Raw genomic sequence first — 9703 nt, 5'->3', positions numbered from 1 at the left:
GTTGCAAGTTGAGCAGTCACCCAAGTAGCAACTTGCTGATGCTTCACTGCATGCAAGTATGCATTGGTGGTAATCTGTTAAATGATACTTTTCTCCTTCAATCAATTTAGTAAGATGAGATCCTGCAATCATCAACTTCATATTCTGATGGATTGTGCAAATGCAGACAGTATGAGTCCCAGCACCATCTGCTAGTACACATTCTTTTGTTCTAAGCTCAGCAAATCTAGAGAAGCTGATCTTCTCCTGGTTCTTTGATTTAAATAATTCAAATGCCTTTTTCAAGTTACAGAGAACAAGATATTTTTTGTTTCTGAACCCGTTTCCCATCCTTTATTACCGTCTTGTAACATTTTTTTCCAAGCATCACTCTACTGACTTCTTCACTTTTATAAAACCTCTTGTGGGAATCTATTTTTTTGTGTATTTGGCAAAGCTAAAATTCCTTCCTCATTCACAAGTTTTTTTGCTTGTCTTGCCATGTACATTGTAGTACCAAATTCTGTTTGTATTTTGCTTAGACTCCAGCTTTTTGGAAGTACTGTCAGAATTTGAAATTTTTGTAATCTCTTTTCACTTGCAGCAAACTTTTCTTTCAATTGGGTAATAATTTCTCTTTCAAAGTTTTGTTGTTCTGCACTAGTTGATTCCTCATGAGAAATGTTTGAAATTATACCGAGTCTATCAGATATTGCTCCTGTAATTTTTTTGCTGTTTTTTTCTTCTTATAAGTGGTATCTTTTTCAAGTTTTTGCCTGTTTACTGATGATTCACCAATAAATGACAGCGACTCATTCAGTAGATGTAACTCAGTTTACATATCCACAAAAATGTTTAAAGGTTCATGTGCAGCCGATCGTGGCTGATCTTCATCTGTTGTCGAAGAAGCTTAAAAAAACTCAGCTGATGTCATTTTTTTTCAACAATGTGTGCAAATCTTCTTACCAGGGATCAATTTGAATCGTCGGTTCTTATCAGCACATTCCTGTGATATTTTCCTTAAACTTTTTCTGATTTTATTTTCATGAATTTTAAAAGGGTTGCAGCATACATTATCCAGAAAATTCTTAGTAACTGAATCTGTGCATGAGGTCACCAAGCTAATCAAGAACCTTGATTCCAGTAAAGCAACTGGCCCTGACGGCATCCCAATTATAGTGTTAAAAAAGCTTCAACCAGAACTTGCTCCCATACTTATGAAACTGTTTAAGCGTTGCCTTAAGGAGAAGTGCTTTCTGACTCCCTGGAAAACCTCATCAGTATGCCCTGTATTTAAGAATTCAGGTGATACGTCATCTCCCTCTCAGTACAGACCAATAAGTCTCCTGTGTGTTATGAGTAAGTTGATGGAATCCATATTAAATAGAGAAATAGTCAACCACCTCAGCAGAAACAATCTTCTTAGTGACACACAATATGGTTTCCGTTCTGCAAGATCTACCACAGATGTGCTAACGGTTATATCTCATAGAATTAGTGAATCTCTTGACAAAGGCTTCCTTTCTAGGGCAATTGCTCTTGACATATCAAAGGCCTTCGACAAGGTATGGCATAAAGGCCTACTTCACAAGATTTCCAGCTACGGTATAACTGGAAATGCTTTCTTAATCATTAAATCATTTCTCTCCGATAGGCTCATAAGAGTAGTGGTCGATGGACAAAAATCAGAGGCCTGCAGTATTAATGCTGGAGTCCCTCAAGGATCAATCCTGGGCCCAACTCTCTTCCTGATCTACATCAATGATCTCCCTAAACACATACTTAAATCATTCGTTGTCATCTATGCTGATGACACGACCATCTACGGCAACACATCAAAGGCTGTAAATGACAAAGCTCTCTCTGATTCTCTCTCCTCTGATCTCGAGCGCGTGGTTCAGTGGGGGAAGACGTGGCTGGTTACTTTTAATGGATCTAAAACCAAACTCCTATCTTTACATCATCAACGTTCTGATCCCCATCTGGCATCAATTGAAATGGATGGCTCTCGTCTAGGAGAAGCCTCATGTTTTGACAAGCTTCTGGGTTTGACCTTTACTCCTGATCTGAAATGGAACACGTACATCAAGTCTGTTGCTAAGGTCGCTGGAAAGATGGTGGGATCCTTTTACTGCTCCAGAAGATATCTCACTACTGATGCAATTCTCTATCTATATAAAAGCCAAGTACGTCCAAGGATGGAATACTGCTGCCATATCTGGGCAGGAGCTGCTAAAAACAGCTTATCCTGCCTTAACAGAGTACAAAATAGACTTTGTGGCTAAGTGGGGTATACCCTTTTCTTTTCCCTGCAACCTCTCTCCCAAAGAAGAGACGTTGTGAGCCTATCCTTGTTTTATCGTTATTTCCATGGTAGGTGCTCGTCTGAACTCCAATCTCTGGTCCCCCCTCGCCAATCTTTCAGGAAAGACACCCGTCTAGCTGAATCCACTGTCAAAAATTTTCCCCACTCTTTATCTGTGCCTAAATCAAAATGTAGATTCCATGAACAAAGCTTCTTTCTTAGAACTGCACGCCTGTGGAACTCTGTTCCGTCTGCCTGCTTCCCACCTGACTACAACCTGGATGTCTTCAAGTCCAACGTAAACAAATTCCTAATGAACCGCTACCTTAAGTAAACACTTCAATAAATCTCCACACTAACGTATTTTACTTGCAATAACCCTTATCCCTGAGTGGCTTCCGAGCCTTGATAAGTGGTGACCACCGTGTAAAAAAAAAAAAAAAAAAAATCCATTTTAATTGAACAATTAAAAAAGTATTATACCTCAGAAAGGATAAGAATATAAGTCTGAAAAAAAATTTTGTAATCTGATGAAAATAATTTCACAATATTGACTAACATGACAGGACAGAAAACGTTCTCTCCCGGAATTGTATGTAAGAAAATATTAGAAATATCTCTCATTTAAATTTTGATTAGTATTTCTGATAGCAATACACATGAAAAAATTCAAATTGCTTAAAATATCTCAATAATGGGTATGGATCGAAAGAGCTTGATGATCTGAGAAAGAATCTTTTTAAATTTTTAAAATCTGACTAAAAATAGGGAAATTATGATTATTTTTGTGTCCTGCATGTTTGGACATTTTTCCCTCTTTGAGACACCAGATTAACCAATGAAATTTACCATATAAGTGTATTTTTGTACAAGGAATCATAATTCTTTCTTTATTATGTCACGTTTTTCCACAAAAAAATCTGTGTTGCATGAAAAACAAAAAAAAAAAAGAAAGAAAATTCAGTTTCATTACCAGAATTTTTTTATTTTTTTTATTTCATGACCATGGTCCTTATGTGAACATTAATCAGCATTAAAATAACTTTACAAAGATATACAACTCGACTATATTGTGAAATAGTAAAATGTTTTTTTATATGAAGGAGCAGGTACTACATTCTGCCATTTTGAATTTTTCCCACTTCTATAAAATGCTGTAACAATAGGTCTTGTGGAAGGTCCATCATGAAATTTGGAATATATATATATATATATATATATATATATATATATATATATATATATATATATATATATATATATATATATACTGTCCTAAGATTGACAAATCTTTTGTCAAAAAAAAAAAGTCCATCCTCATGCTATGTTATTGAGGTTGCGCTAGCTAGTATTGCACGTAGAACTATTTAGTTTTCTTTTTCTTATTTATAAAGTTGGAAAGGCGCACATTTGCCAAATATGAAACTGAAAAAGTGTTGGCAAGTAAAAGCATCTTGAAATGGAAAATATAGAATAAACTGTTTTAGAACACGATTTTTTAATCACAAATTAATTAGAAAAAAAAAAAAAAAAGAAAATTCTTTTTTTGCATCTAAAAGCATGCTCTAAAGCAGTTTATCTGTTTATTCTATATTTTTTCATTTCAAGATGCTTTTACGTGCCGACACTTTTTCAAATATAGATATCATTTTTTTTCTTTCAATTTCTAACTGTTAACTATACAACACTTTCACGAACATTTGATCTATTTTAACTTTTGACCTCTGTACTCACAAACAATGATGCATGCTTTAAGATTAATTGTTTACAATGTAGATAGTTATAATAGATATATCATAAGTTTTTTAAATGAAAATATATTTTTTATTAAGATTGAAAAATAAAGGTAAACGTTAATATTGGTGACATAAATTATTTTAAAGTTAAATACAGTTGGGAAATCAGTCAGAAACATTTTATTTTGGGTGCTTATGTATTTTTGGTACCGTGCTATTTTTAAATAGTTTTTTCGGGTTAAATTTAAATTTCACAATATCTTTTTTTTTTTTATTAAATTGTTAGTTGGAAGCACAGATTAGTTACAAAACACCCTCCCCATGTTAAGAATAGCTTTCAAGATGACATTCTTTCAGCACTGTACCAAAAATACATAAGTACCTTATTTTGTTTTACCTATTTATGTTTATGACCTATTTATGTTAAGATTTAATTTTTTTTATGAAAATCGCTCCAGACACGCCATCAAACCACTTTAGGTAAGAAGCTAAAAAAAAAAAAAGAAAATATTCCTTCAAGGTAAAAAAAACTAGGTGTTAGATGGATAAATTCTAGCTTAGAAAACAGCAATTCTTCCCCTTTTGTCAGAAACATTGTTCATGGAATGTGAGGACTAAGGCAGAAAATACAGGAAGCAAGAGTTACAAGCATACTGAAAGAAAACTCAAGATCTACTTTTTACTCTCCTTTAATATTAAACAGAAGTCATAATCATTTTAAGTTATAAAAAAATATTGGTTGTGTGTAAAAATAATCCGTGGTCAATATTTATGGTAACTTAAAATGTCAGCATCTTCTCTTTAATTGAATAACAATTTCATTAAAACAGGAACATAGGAATATAAGACAACAGGGCAAGTTGGTTCGGCAGGCAGAATATAACTAAAGACAGAATATTAAGTTCTGGAGTCCCATGTCATCCTGCTGCTTTCTGGCATCCGGTTTTAAAACTTGTTTCAAATCCTTTTTGTTGTATGACAAGAAGTCATCCAACTCCCAACAGCTTAGAATAGAAGACATTTAAACCATGCAGTAAGTAAGTAAGTAAGTAATCTTCATTTATTAAGGCCTAAAGGTCACTCGAGGATAAGGATTAATGAGTCACTGGTTGGCAGTGAGACAACATCATAATGATTGGTAATGATGGTGGAAGTTTGACAACAGAATCCGATTATTTAAGAGGATGACTATAAAAATTTGTTCACATTGAACTTGAAAATGATAATGTCAGCTAGGAGGCAGTTCCACAGTATCGCGTGACACAGATGGGCAGTTCTAGGAAAGAAACTTTGCTCATGGAAGCTTCATTTAGTTTTAGGCACAGAGAGAGGCTAACAATAGAATAGAGAAAGACTAGCAACGTCTCTCCTGTGAAAAAGAGATACTAGGACGTTGCCAACAAGATTATGATGTTGGCTTTGTACTCAATTTTCTTATTTAAATCTTGACTATTTTCTTGGAATCCAATGTAAGCAAATTCTTGTTAAGTCGTCCCCATAAATAATCCAAATTCTACCCAAATTTAACACCTTTAACGATTACTACACTACCACCTTACATTCATTAATAGGGCTGTGATAACAGCATATTCTTTTCATTGTTTTGACTCTCGAGTATATATCCAACACAGACTCAGTTAATCAACCGAGAACCACATCACTCTATATAAAAACATAAAATATTAACTGATGTATACTCGAGAATATTGTTGTCACAGCCCATTCATTAACCCTTATCCTCGAGTGGCCTTCGGGCCTTGATAAGTGGTGGCTCCCAAGTAAAAATAAAAATCATCACTTGTGTGTGTGTGTGTGTGTGTGTGTGTGTGTACTATTCACCGGTAGGAGTCTCAGAAAACGCCATTAAAAATGTGTGATAAAAAATTGAGTAATTTGACCTCCTATCTTTCGAAGCTTATAACTACTTGAAAAATGCAATTCAAACCCTAATTTTTTTTAAAAATGAAAGGATCAAAGACCAAATTAAAAAAAAAATGACAGGTTTAATAGCAAATTATGCAATATTTGTTTTTTAAATCGGTTTTCTTTAAAAAAGATTTTAAATCAATAAATTTTAACTTACTTCGATAATATATATATATATATATATATATATATATATATATATATATATATATATATATATGTTTAAAGAAAAATAGAAAAAATCGAATGAAATTATTAAAATATCAACGTTTCGTCCCTGTTTCAGAGGACATCTTCAGGATAATTGAAATAAAAATGTGATAAAAGAAAAAGTCATAGATCGTGCGAAAGAAAACAGTTTTTTAAAATCCAACCCATGTCGGGAAAGGACGAAAATGTGTGCGTCACACATATTCGTCCTTTCCCGACATGGGTTGGATTTTAAAAAACTGTTTTCTTTCGCACGATCTATGACTTTTTCTTTTATCACATTTTTATTTCAATTATCCTGAAGATGTCCTCTGAAACAGGGACGAAACGTTGATATTTTAATAATTTCATTCGGTTTTTTCTATTTTTCTTTAAACATAACGTCAACCACCGCTGGTATATTTTTTCATTCCTTATACATATATATATATATATATATATATATAAATTCCAAAAAGTCACTTACCTATAAAAAATACTAATCAATGGGTACTTCCATTCTTCATTGTTAAGAATTTATCCATATTTATATTTTATATTCCATGTCCTTTTTAAATAAAATACTTTTTTAAGCAAGGATTCCAAAAAACGCTGTAAACAAAAGTTAGTAAATATGGGCCGCCATGAGTGAAAATTAATCCTATTTCACTTATAAGTTTTTGCCGATAAAAAAAAAAAAAAAAACAATCCACCGATTTATTTTTTTTATATTTTCTTAAAGAAATACATGAGTTTTTGATTTAATATATTTTATTTCTTCTTTATGGAGTGATTTTTTTTTAAATATCTAAAAAAACAAAAAACAAAAAAACATTGAATGAAATAGAAAAAATTGTCATAATTCTACGGAATTTTCTGAACAATATAACAAGATTATAAGATTTCACTTAAAAAAAACAAAAAAATTCAATGTGGTTTTAAAAAATGTTTTAAACTTTGGACTTTACAGGTAAATTTGCACATAACTGTTCTTTTTTGTTTTATTTTATTTTATTTATTGATCTTTTATCTTCAATTTGTGATATATAAATTTGAGGTGAGAAAATTAATTATTTTCATTTTATTAAAATGGGGGGGGGTGAATTAAAAAAAAACGCTTGTCTAGAATATTGGAAAGAGCATAAAATTTCACATTGAACCTGAAAATATCTTAAAAATTGAACCAATAGAAAAATTTTGATAGATTTCTAAAAATTGAAAAATATTTAACTCGTAAAATTCAATTGATTTCACTACGTAAAAAAAAAAAAAAAAAAAAAATAGCTGCATGAACGCTCGCAGGTAAACACTGTTTTTGAAAAAATAAAAAATAATATTTCTATTATTTTTTTTAAAAACTTTAATAGTTTATTTTGGAAGTATATTCCATAAAGAAAATATACAACCCACTTTAAAAAGAGAAATTACGATTTTTTTTTTGTTTTTTTTTTTTATGTATATTTTATTCGCAGTTTTGTGTTAGGGGTGTCAAAAATTCCTCAAAAATTCTGATACACCTAATCCATCGGATTCAGAGTTAGGGTTCAGGGAGAACATTTTTTTTTTTCGTTTATTTTTTAATAAAGGTTTTCGAGCTATTTACACATAATCCCTTATTATTATTGAGTCATCAACTTTTTAATTGGACATTTTTTTTTATTACTGACTCTTCATTGCACGTGTAAAGGTTCAATATTACTATCTAAAAAAAAAATGGTTATATGTTCTTAAAACGCTATGTAGTAATCATTAATACACACTGGCCTGGAAATGGGGGATCATTTTACGTTAAATTTATATGATGCGAATAATCGGATCCCCCATTTTAAATTCTATAATAATCATTTTTAAATATTTTTTCAGACTGTTTACATATAATCGCCTAAAAATGTAGAATACAATTTTTTTATGATGTAAGGGTACAAATTTACGGAGAAGGTACAGAATAGTTAACCAAGCCCTTTTCTATCTTCATGTTAAACATGGTTTTCTATATAACGACAGTTATTAACCTATTCTTAGCATAAGAAAAGGAAAGGGAGATTTTGTTAACTATTCTCTACCAACCAAATTTACAAAATAATAATTAAAAAAGGGGGAAAAAGTCTACAGTGAGAGATTTTAAAACCTTTTTTTAAATTGTCATCCCGAACTTAGGGTTATTGGCAGGATTAAGGAAAGGCATTTTTATGACTTTTAACACTGACATCTTAACTGGAGGCAAAGAAGCAACAGTTTAACTATGTTAAATTGTTAGTAGTTATCAACGTCACTGACACGGACACGCTGCTGCAGTAGTTCGGTAATCAACATGGCGGGCTTCTAAAATCTGATTTTTAAATCTATATAAACAAGAGTAAAGTTAAAATTTAATTTTAACTTTAAAGTCATAAAAATGCCTTTCATTAACCCTATCACTATTTCCAAGTCCGGATGGCGACGCAAAAAAATAAATTTAAAAAAGAAGAGAAAACAAAAAACACCGAAAACAATGTACGTTGAAGTGAGAGCGTTCACAGTCAAGTCAAGTTCAGTTTCCAGCTGACGCGACTCTTAAAGTTTAATTTCACCTTGATCTGCTTAGAAATTATGACAGGTGTAAGATAAACGTTACTATTGGCGACATAAATTGTTTTAAAGGGAATATAGTCGGAAAATTAGTTAAAAACAAACTATTTGTATTTATTTACGCATTTGTGACCTATTTGCGTTAAAAAATATGTTAAAGCTCCGTAAATATCAGATCTGAGATAAGTAGTCATGTTCGTTTACGTTACTGACTAAACAAATATGACTACTTTCCCCAGATCCAATATTTACGGATCTTTAAAAGGCTTTTTCAAATATTTATTTGTGTTAACGCAAATAGGTCACAAATGAGGAGACGAAGAAAAAAGAAATGTTTTGCCTAATTTCCCAAGGCAGATTTTACTATAGACAATAAACTGCCACGGGGATATTTATTTGGTGGATTTCTACTAATATTTTTTTAAAATTTATTTTCGAGTTTTGAGCGATTCTCGAGACTCCAAAAGTGGCAACCTCATGCCCGCCATTTTTGTTGTCGCTTGCGTGTGTGCTTACGCGCGCTCGGCACTACTTGCGTTTCAAACTTAATAAACGCTTTAAAATAAGTTAAAACGCCAAAAAAACTTATCCAGGTAGGCAGAAGAGTAATTCATTCTGCCTTTAGTAAGTTATTTATGTTTCTTGACCACTTGTCGGTTTATTGGTTCTAGTAAAACATGTCCATGATCTATGTCAGTAATATAAGATATAAAAATATAACAACTAAACAGTAATCTAAAATAAACGCAAAAGAGGCTCAATCTTCAATCTGAATATATTGAAACGATTGTTTATTGTGCGTAAGCTTAGATGAAAGATCGGCTTTTACGATTATTTCTATAATTACTAAATTACGTATATTTTAATATTTCTCAAAACGTTTGAAAATGCAGTTCATGGAAATATTGGGTATTTAAAACCTTCAAATATTTAATTATATTTATTTAATAAAACGGTTTCTCTTGTTGCGTTAAGTGTTCTGTTGTTGGTGACAGTTTTT

This window comes from Euprymna scolopes, chromosome 39 (genome assembly GCF_053919585.1).
Source record: "Euprymna scolopes isolate OS-2025 chromosome 39, ASM5391958v1, whole genome shotgun sequence".
Lineage (NCBI taxonomy): Eukaryota > Metazoa > Mollusca > Cephalopoda > Sepiida > Sepiolidae > Euprymna > Euprymna scolopes.
The sequence above is the reverse complement of the archived record's forward strand: the minus strand, read 5'-3'. Positions refer to the sequence as shown.